An 8,862-nucleotide genomic window follows, 5' to 3' on the forward strand; every position below is an offset into this window, starting at 1 on the left:
TACTCTATAGAAAGAAGTCAACAATGATAAGTAGACTTGAAGACAAGTTTCCTAAAACTCACTTTGTGCTTCATTCACTTCCATAAGAATTTTACATCTCATTGAGCCATGGTAGCTGATCAGAATTGGTTGTATCATAACACTGCCATGAGGAGTTTGACTTTCTGTGCTTTTTCTTCTCCATGCACCTAGATCCTGTCCATTGACTGTTTTTCTGTCTACTTTGACATAAATGGCACTGGTTATGATTTCATTGTCTTGCACAGGAACTTCATGTATCCCAATTGGTCCCATTACATGTTTTTTGAACCTTGGTTGTTCTCTACATGAAAGCAAGTAACTAAAGAAATCTGAAAGTATTTTGGAGAATATTTAGGTTTAAATACAACTTAAGTTTTGTATATGCTCTGAGCCAAATGCCACTATTTTACGCCTAAATCATGGTTCTTCGAGAGTATAATTTTAGGAGTGAACATAGAAAAAGAATCCACAACTCAGAGTGGAGGGGATTAGGGAGGGAGGAAGGTGGAAGAAAAACAAGGGAGGAGGTAATAAGTTTGATAAGAAATGTACTCATTGTTTATGTATGAAACTGTAACCCCTCTGTACATCACCTTGACAATAAATAAATAAATTTAAAAAGGGAAAACATATAAAAATATGTAACATAAATATGTATAGTATAAATATATATAGCCCAGAAATACATATTATATACTAATCGATATTAATAATATATTTATTACATCATTATATAAAATATATTAACAATATACTATATCAATAGTAATACATAATATAAAAAATAAATATCCCAGAAATTCTTAATCTTTTTTTTTTTTTTTTTTTTTGGCAGTCCTGGGGCTTGGACTCAGGGCCTGAGCACTGTCCCTGGCTTCTATTTGCTCAAGGCTAGCACTCTGCCACTTGAGCCACAGCGCCACTTCTGGCCATTTTCTGTATATGTGGTGCTGGGGAATTGAACCCAGGGCCTCATGTATACGAGGCAAGCACTCTTGCCACTAGGCCATATCCCCAGCCCCGAAATTCTTAATTTTTTTTTCTAAAGGAAATGAAGTTATGTCCTTTCATCTTGAAGGGTAATAATAACGAAGTTAATAATCATATTTTCATTTTTGTTTTTTTGCCAGTCTGGGCCTTGAATTCAGGGACTGAGCACTGTCCCTGGCTTCTTTTTGCTCAAGGCTAGCACTCTGCCACTTGAGCCACAGCGCCACTTCTGTTTTTTTCTCTATAAATATGGTGCTGAGGAATCAAACCCAGGGCTTCATGTATACGAGGCAAGCACTCTACCACTAGGCCATATTCCCAGTCCAACAATCATATTTTCTATTGCTATAAAATTTCTCAACCCTAGTTCCTTTAATCTCAGGCATTTAGTTAGCTAGGATTTTCTACCATACATTGAAGGAATTTCCTTCCTTCCTTCCTTCCTTCCTTCCTTCCTTCCTTCCTTCCTTCCTTCCTTCCTTCCTTCCTTCCTTCCTTCCTTCTCTTTTGCCAGTCCTGGGGCTTGAACCCAGGGCCTGGGCACTGTCCCTGAGCTTTTTTTGCTCAAGGCTAGCACTCTACCACTTGAACCTTTCTGCTATGTGGCACTGAGGAATTCAACTTATGGCTTCATGCATGCTAGGCAAGTGCTCTACCACTAAGCCACATTCCCAGCCCTTATTTTTCTTATATTCAGTAGCATAATACATACCAATAAGACAATGACTTCCTAATTTTGAGGGGTGAATGGGGAGAACTTCAAACTCATGTGATTTTATGTCACAGTGAATCACTGATTACTAAAAACAAAACAAACAAACAAACAAAACCATGCATAATAAACATGATGACCATAGAGTTGTAAATTCTTTCATGCTTTAGTGAGTCATTGCCTGCTTACATTTAACTACTGCACTGATCAGAATGAGCAGGAAGGATCTCAGAAAATAAATAATGGCACAGTGAGGGTCAGATGTGGTGATATGTGCCTGTGATCCCAGATACTCAGGAGGAAAGATCAGGAAAATTGTGCTTCAGGACTAGTCCAGGCAAAAAAATCAGCTGGACTCTGGCTCAGCAAATAAACGGGCACAGTGAGTGACACATAACTGTAGCCCTACCTAGGCAGGAGACATATGTAGCAGGATAGAAGTACAAGGACTACAAAATAAGGGACTGCATCTCAAGATTAAGCCAAAAAAAATGGGGAAAAACAGCAACAAAATGGCAAGTGCTGGTGGCTCAGGCCTGTAATCCTAGCTACTCAGGAGGCTGAGATCTGAGGATTTCGATAGGAAGCCAGCCCTGGGCAGGAGAGTGTCTATGACCCTTATCTCCAATTAACCTCCAGAAAACTGGAAGTAGTGGTGAAGCTTTAAGTGGTAGAGCACTAGCCTTGAGCAACAGAACTCAGGGATAATACTGAGGCCCTGAGTTCAAGCCTCATGACTGACAAAAAAAAGGGGGGGAGGAGAGATAAAAGAAAAGAAAAGAGAGAAAGGTGTAGATAGGTCGCTTGTGTGACAGACTACTGAGTTCTAACTTGAGTACTGACAAAGATAAAAGGAATACCAGGATATTGACCCATTGCACCAGAGACTCAAGTTTGAATTCATAGTTTTCTAAGTTTATTGTTGTCTTGAAAGTTTGACTGGCTATTAGAAAAATAATAACTGAACTGGTGGAAATGGTCTTGAAACATTTATAGATATAGTGAGGGTAAATACATCATTTCTGAATCCTCTTGAAGTTGTAAATTGAACTTGGCTATAATAACTAGGCCAATTTATTGCTGCTATTTGCTTTTGGGGGATTAAAGACATTGCCACCTACATGTTTTATTCAGCCCTCATCTTTTCCTCCAAGTCATGGTTCAGGAGACCTAAGTCTGCTGTGTTCCCTTTAAGAGCCTTTATCTGAGACGTTGAGTGCCTCCTATGTCTGTGACTCCAGTGATGACATGGAGATTTGGAGCAGGATCTGTGCCTTCCATCTCCGGACCGGCTTCAGCGCCTTGGACTCTTGCTCGGATGCCTTTCTCCATGGAGGGAGGGCCTTCTTCCTTTGGGTGACCCACTCCTGCGCCTCCTGCAGCACAGTGTGGGAGATCTCGCTAACTTCTCCAGCGGTGGTCAGGTGATGACCAGTTTTCCAGTCTCTCATCTTCTGCTTCCTCTTCACTGGACTGGAGTCCATCGTCCATGTCTTGCACAGCCTCCTCTAGCACATAGTGTTTCTGTAGCCGGGGAAGAATAATATCACAGGCTCTCTCACTGTGCAGGAGTTCATCAACGAACTCATCTACATGCATCACTTCAAATTCTCCATTTCGATTCTGGCTGTTGACTGTTTGATAGCCATTGCACTAAGGCTCCAAATACTTGTAAGCTATCAACTGCAGTGCCTGTCAGCCTCATGTAAAGTGCCCCAACATGCGGACATACTTGAAATCTTCATTTTTAATTAAAAAAAGAGCATTTATCTTCCCCTCCTCTCTCAGCAACCCTTGAGATAAGTGCTATTCTAAGTTGGGGTGAAGGATAAATTAAAGTAGCAAAAGTTTAGCTTTTTGTATAATGCTTAACACATTGAAATCCTATATCCACTTGGTGGCCCTTTGATATTTCTTTTGCAAATCATTTTCCAGTTATATTTTTCATTAATACCATCTGATAGATTTTTTGGGGGGGAAATGAGCATATGATATCCTCTTATGCCAGAATGTCCCATATTCTTATGACTGGTTAGAAAACAATGACTTAGTGTGCCCAAGGTAGTAGACTTTGGATTATGTGCTATAGCTAGGAAAAAAATGTTTGCAATAACTATACAGAGAGACAAAAGTCTAGTGGGAAATATTGACCCCTTCTCTAGGGATGGTTTCCTGTGAATTGAGTTAGAAGAATTGGAATTACTTTGTAAGTCTCCAGTAGGTTGGATGATTTAGATAAGTGCTAGGCACCAAATGGCAATAGAGTGCACCAGGTCTGTCCTCATTCACTGGGCTGACAAAACACTCCGTAACTCTTCATCTTTAATTGGCCTTTTCTGCCCAAGCACGATAGCTCACATTAAATGGGCCATGTGAGTTAACATATTACTCTGCTATCTGGCAATTCATATCAGTGTATCAGACTTTACTAGCTTTGTGGGATTTACAGTTAGGACCTTGGAGGCATTAAGAATTGCAATTATATTATTTACAGTTAATTCATTTTAGCCTTTGTAATGCAGTTAAATAAAATATTGCTCTTTTACCTTAAGGTATACATGATTTTCTGAGCTATATATTACAGCCCTCTATTTTTATCCCTCAAGGTGGATGTTATCAGTGTTTAGTCGATAGTTGTATACACTTATGCCCATGTTTAACATATTTGTATGTTGGGGAACTACTCTATAAAGACATTGTCAGTAACAGTTCAGTTACTTTTGTGTTTATTTAGACTCTTCTTTCCCTTTTTAGAATTTTTTTTCAGTTGTGGGGCTTGCCTGGGCACTGTCTCTGAACTTCTTCCTTTTCAAGGCTAGTATTCTACCACTTGAGCCACAATGCCACTTCTGATTTCTGAGTGGTTAATTGGAGATAAGAGTCTCACAGGGACTTTTTTGTCTGGGCTGCTTTGATCTGTGATCCTCAGATCTCAGCCTCCTGAGTAGCTAGTCATGAGCCACTAGTGCCCGGCTTCTTTTTTTAGAAATGAAAAAGTTAATAATTTATATGGAATAGAATGGAAGTATAATGGCTTTAGATAATCACATAGATAAATATAATACATACACTGCATTTATGAGTGAAGTTCTTAGTAGGTAGTGTAACCAGTGAATGGAAGGGTCCTGCATCTGTATATGACTTTATGAACCATATCAGCATCACATATTCCCTGCACATATTATTCACCATGACATGTGATACAGCTATATCATATTCCTTGATCATGGCAAAAGAAGAAATAAAGTTGATATATTTAAATACTGATGTATGGAGGGTGTTTATTTAAACTAGCCAATTTCTGTTTCAGTAGAGCACCAGTTCCTTCAGAATGACCAGAAGGAATGTCCTAAGATTGAGAAAATATAACAATATAAACACAACAATCAGTGTTACATAGAAGCCATGTTTTATGTTAGAAGATTAGAATTACTGAAAGTGAAGGGCTATGTAGAATGTTGGAGTAGAGATGGTGGGTGTACTATATATTACTGAAACCAAAGTATTTGTGCATTGAAAAACTGAAAATCTTCACTAAAAAATCCAAAATGTAACAATGATGAAGGCCTGAAATTGGATCATGAATTAAGAAGACGGTGCTAAGAATTTAGTTAGTGGTATATGAACGATATTCTATAATAACTGCATGTAGTCTGGCGGTAGTAGCTCATGCCTGTAATATTAGCTATACAGGAGGTTTAGCTCTGAGTATTCTGATTTGAAGCCTGGGCAGAAAATTCCATGAGACTCTTATCTCCAATTACCCAGCAAAAAGCCCAAAGTGGACCTGTGGCTCAAGTGGTATAGAATGACAGCCTCGAGCAAAAAAAAAAAAAAAAAAAAAAAAAAAAAGTCATTTGAGTGCTCAAGTCTGGTAGTTCAGGTTCCAGTAAGAGCACACATACACACACACAAATAACAGTTTCATCATAAGCTCTTAAATATTTGTTAAAAACTATAATCTCTTAGGCCTGAAACCAGAGTACTAAGTCAAAATCTCACATTTCTATACAATTAATGTGAACAATTTTATCTTTATATAACCTAAATGAGCTAAAATATATAAAGAAATGATGATAACACGTAATATTTAGTAAGCTTTCAGGAAAGGTGATAGTTGTTATTAAAATTCCCAAGCAACATTGAGGCTTGAGAGACATTGTAAAAAATGAATAAGGCCTATGATTACTTTAAAAATTAATTTTAGAGAGCAGAACAACTGATTTTCTTAACACATGATGAGGTGACTTGGAAAATCATAGCCTTATTTTTCCTTTAAAAGTTGCAATGAGCAAATGAAAGTAAAGTTTATCACCTTTTTTCATTTCTGTGCACATCTTAGACTGACAATAGATCACTGATCTGTTTCTCCATACAAGGAGTACAAGGGGAGCAATGTATTTTATTGACAAAAGTTTAATTTTGGTTTTAATTGAAATTTGAGTGCTTAGCCATCTCTTGGGAGATATTTGAATTTTACTGTTCAGAGATAGATAGGCAGGCAAATTTAACTGTCAGTCACAGTAGAATAGAAATGACTGCAGATGGGTGGTACTCGAAAGATGATCCAGGAAGATTTTTGTTTTTAAAAAATGAGTGGAGAATAGGTTTAAGAACTGGTTTGTGGGGATACTTGCCTTTAGAGTGAAGATGAAGGAAACGTTTAGAGACAATGACAAGAAAAACGAAGTCTCAGTTTGAGGAAGGAAACAGAGTATTGCCTGCAATTTAAAAAATGTCTTTTCACTCTCTTATTAAGGAGTTTTGTTCTTTCCTTGGACTTGTGCAGTGCCTTTCCTGTGATACTATCTGCTGTCTTTCAGTGCCTAGCACACAAACTTATTTCTTGTCCCCAAAGCTGTTATTCTAACCAGTGAAGTCACATATTAGAATCATGTTTTATTAAGATCTAGCCTGGCACCAGTGGCTCATACCTTTAATCCTAGTTACTCAAGGAGCAGAGATGTAGAGGATCTTGGTTTGAAGCTAGCTGTGGCAGAAATGTCCATGAGATTCTATCTCCAAAATAACTGATAGAACACCAGACTGGGGCTCAAGGGGTAGAGGGCCAGCTGAGCAAGCACAAAGCTCTGAGTTCAAATGCCATTATCAGAAAAAGCAACAATAAAAAGATTTCCCTTACAGAACATTCAGGAAGAATTTAAAAGAAGTAGGAGGCAAGAAGGGGATAGAAGCTAAGTGAAGTGAAGATATTTGTCTCTAGGCTAGGATGGATTTTATGGTAAGAATTAGGAGAAGTGACTATTTAAATTGTGCCATGTAAATAGTCATGTCGAACTCTTTGTTAACTTTCCATTTATAAATTTTGTAAAAGGTAGTATTTTATTCTTGTAGTTTCATTTCTACTTATAGTCTGCTTTGTGTTCCAGGGGCATCTAGTTGTTTATTTCACCTCTTAAGAAGAATTCCTCTGTGAAAAGACTATTTTATTTAGCTTTTAAAAATACTCCATTGCTGAGGGCCAGTTGCTGATGTCTGTAATCCTAGCTACTCAAGAGGCTGAGAGCTGGGATCATGGTTCGGAAGCCAGCCCTGGCAAGAAAGTCCATGAGACTTTTCATTCCAATTAAACACCAGAAAATGAGAAATGGTGCTATGGCTCTAGTGGTAGAGTGCTAGCCTTGAGGTGAAGAGCTCATAACTGACAAAAAAAAAAAAAAGAAAGAACCATTATTTAGGGTGGTAACTACATGCATTCATAGGTTCTTTCAAAAATCCTCAGCACTTACTGTCCTCCAGGTGTTATTCAAGATGCTATGAAGGTAAGAAAGACCAACCTGTGCACTTGCTGTCACTTGGCTAAGATGGCCCACACAAGTGCCATTGAGAAAAGGAGATGGAAAGGAAGCCAGAAGAGTAGGTGAGGATCAAACAGTTAAAGAACTCTTATATTATGTTAGAATTTTATCCTACTTGCATGTAATAGATTTCTAATGGAGATTTACCTAAAAAAAGAAAGTATCTCTTGTTTCAGTAGGCAGTGAGGATGGAAGCAGTAGACAATGGAAAGGAAGTGGCTGTGATACAGAGTTTGTTGATGTTAATGTGGTAGTGGGTCAATCGTCCTTCTGGTGGAAAGACAGAAGCTAAAACACCCTGGTTAGGTGAACACAAGGAGGAGATGGTTGTCTTATATTGTGAAAACAGAGAAGAGATTCATAATAAAAAAGGGGTTATTGTTCTGAAGTTCCATACATATGAATATAGATAAATACTGGTGCTATAAAGCTGGGAAGCTGAAGAATGTTTGCATGAACCAAATTCATATCTGTGGCTTTGCCTTATAATTCTTTTATGCCTATGTCTGTGAAAGGGATGATAAGGTCTCTAGGACTATTCCCTGATGGGAATTGGAGGTGGAATGTCCCTCCAGAAGCCTATATGTTAAAGTTTTTGTCCCCAGCCATTGAGAGGGAGAACCTTTAAGAAGAGAAGTCTAGTGGGAGGTCTTTAGGTCATTGACTTGACTTTCAATGGGATAGTGGAATGCCAGCACTCCTGTTACTTCTCTTTCTCCGCTTTGTCCTCTTCCTTCTTTTGCACCTCACGTGGCCTGCATGCTACCACAGGTGGCTCAGGGATAGAAACCTCTAAAAGTGTGAGCCAGAACAAATCTTTTCTCTTTACAAGTTGAGTGTAGTATTGGAAAGTTAACATTCCTGATTTGGTTAAGGAGCAATCATCTCAATGTAAAGTCAAGAGTTATACTATATCCTTTATACAGTAGAAGGACTCAAAGAAAAATAGGCAACAGGAAAAAAAGGCTACGAGGGTAAGAACCCAAAGAATTCATGCATGAGGTTCTTTTTAGTTTTCTGTTTTGCATTTTTATTGGTATTGTAATGGTGATATAAAGAGGGGTTACAGTTACGTAAGTCAGGTAAGGAGTACTTTTCTTTTGAACAATGTCACCCCTTCCCTTGCTCTTTCCCAGTTTTATTTTTCCCCTCCCATACTCACAAGAGTCCTCAGGTAGGAGTCACAGAAGATACATTTAATTGCCAGCAGTTATTGATAATGATACATGTGAAATATTATCTGTGAGGGCAGGCTATAAGTGACTCAATGTCAGGTGCTTCTACAAAGTCTGGTCGAATAATATGCTCTGCCTCGCTGGT

At 38.3% G+C, this 8,862-nt stretch overlaps 1 pseudogene; it reads right to left on the minus strand.

Moving 5' to 3' along the window:
* Positions 1-2,849: 2,849 nt before the first annotated feature.
* On the minus strand, positions 2,850-3,469 carry LOC125362994 (annotated as a pseudogene).
* Positions 3,470-8,862: the final 5,393 nt, after the last annotated feature.

Source organism: Perognathus longimembris, chromosome 14 (assembly GCF_023159225.1).
Source record: "Perognathus longimembris pacificus isolate PPM17 chromosome 14, ASM2315922v1, whole genome shotgun sequence".
NCBI classification, from domain to species: Eukaryota; Metazoa; Chordata; class Mammalia; order Rodentia; family Heteromyidae; genus Perognathus; species Perognathus longimembris.